Raw genomic sequence first — 2,358 nt, 5'->3', positions numbered from 1 at the left:
AGTTGGTATAAATCAGTAACCACTGACACTTAGAATATTTTCGGGTTGGTATAAATCAGTAACCACCGACACTTAGAATATTTTCGAGTTGGTATAAATCAGTAACCACTGACACTTAGAATATTTTCGACTTGGTATAAATCAGTAACCACTGACACTTAGAATATTTTCGGGTTGGTATAAATCAGTAACCACCGACACTTAGAATATTTTCGAGTTGGTATAAATCAGTAACCACCGACACTTAGAATTTTTTCGAGTTGGTATAAATCAGTAACCACTGACACTTAGAATATTTTCGGGTTGGTATAAATCAGTAACCACCGACACTTAGAATATTTTCGAGTTGGTATAAATCAGTAACCACTGACACTTAGAATTTTTTCGAGTTGGTATAAATCAGTAACCACTGACACTTAGAATATTTTCGACTTGGTATAAATCAGTAACCACTGACACTTAGAATATTTTCGGGTAGGTATAAATCAGTAACCACCGACACTTAGAATATTTTCGAGTTGGTATAAATCAGTAACCACCGACACTTAGAATTTTTTCGAGTTGGTATAAATCAGTAACCACTGACACTTAGAATTTTTTCGGGTTGGTATAAATCAGTAACCACCGACACTTAGAATATTTTCGAGTTGGTATAAATCAGTAACCACTGACACTTAGAATTTTTTCGGGTCGGTATAAATCAGTAACCACTGACACTTAGAATTTTTTCGAGTTGGTATAAATCAGTAACCACTGACACTTAGAATATTTTCGGGTTGGTATAAATCAGTAACCACTGACACTTAGAATTTTTTCGACTTGGTATAAATCAGTAACCACTGACACTTAGAATTTTTTCGGGTTGGTATAAATCAGTAACCACTGACACTTAGAATATTTTCGGGTTGGTATAAATCAGTAACCACTGACACTTAGAATTTTTTCGGGTTGGTATAAATCAGTAACCACCGACACTTAGAATTTTTTCGGCTCAGTAGAAATCAGTAACCAAGCGCATTTTTGAATTGGTTACTGATTTCTCCGTTCGAGTTGCGGCTGCGGTTGGCTTCAAATAGTGGTGGGGGCTTAATTATCGCCGAGGGGAGCATGTCCCGGTGGTGTGGCCGAGGATGGAGTGCCTTTTGAAGGGGGTGTTTCTGAATTTGGACCCTTTTTGAGTTGCATGGCCGGATGGGTGTGGTTTTGAAGGGTGTGTCTGTCTGGAGTGGCACCGGCGTTGGTGTGAGGCTGAGGGTGGGCGTTCGGTTCCTGGTTAGGGATAGGGAAAGGGTGAGACTTAGCTTTAGTGCTCGTGCCCCCGATTTTGGTAATGTTTGACGTCAATTTTCCAAGGAGGCGAATGCAAGGCTTCAGAGGGACTTTGAGTGTTCGGGGGCGGGGTAGCTCAGCCGGATTTGCCCCGGCGGTTCTGCGGACGGTGTTGACTTCGAGGGCGGACCGGCCCCCGTGTTCAGTCCGAATATCGTGCATTGTTAACGGCGGGAAGTGTTCCAAAAGGGAATGGGATTGAATGTGACTGCTGAAGCCGACTTTGAGACCTGTAACGCGGGTAGCTCAGCCGGATTTGACCCGGCGGTTCTGGCGACGGTCTCGCCTTCGAGGGGGGAGCGCCCCGCGTGTTCAGGCCGAATTTTGTGCATTTCCATCGGCGGGAAGAGGTCCAAACGGGAATGGGATTGAATGTGACTGCTGAAGCCGACATTGAGACCTCTAACGCGGGTAGCTCGGCAGGATTTGACCCGGCGGTTCTGCCGAAGGTCTCACCTTCGAGGGGGGAGCGTCCCGCGTGTTCAGGCCGAATATCGTGCATTGTTAACGGCGGGAAGTGTTCCAAACGTGAATGGGATTGAATGTGACTGCTGAAGCCGACATTGAGACCTCTAACGCGGGTAGCTCGGCCGGATTTGACCCGGCGGTTCTGGCGACGGTCTCGCCTTCGAGGGGGGAGCGTCCCGCGTGTTCAGGCCGAATTTTGTGCATTTCCATCGGCGGGAAGAGGTCCAAACGGGAATGGGATTGAATGTGACTGCTGAAGCCGACATTGAGACCTCTAACGCGGGTAGCTCGGCAGGATTTGACCCGGCGGTTCTGCCGAAGGTCTCACCTTCGAGGGGGGAGCGTCCCGCGTGTTCAGGCCGAATATCGTGCATTGTTAACGGCGGGAAGTGTTCCAAAAGGGAATGGGATTGAATGTGACTGCTGAAGCCGACATTGAGACCTCTAACGCGGGTAGCTCGGCCGGATTTGACCCGGCGGTTCTGGCGACGGTCTCGCCTTCGAGGGGGGAGCGTCCCGCGTGTTCAGGCCGAATTTTGTGCATTTCCATCGGCGGGAAGA

This window comes from Chiloscyllium punctatum, unplaced genomic scaffold (genome assembly GCF_047496795.1).
Source record: "Chiloscyllium punctatum isolate Juve2018m unplaced genomic scaffold, sChiPun1.3 scaffold_434, whole genome shotgun sequence".
Classification (NCBI taxonomy): Eukaryota; Metazoa; Chordata; class Chondrichthyes; order Orectolobiformes; family Hemiscylliidae; genus Chiloscyllium; species Chiloscyllium punctatum.
Note: the sequence above shows the minus strand (reverse complement) of the source record.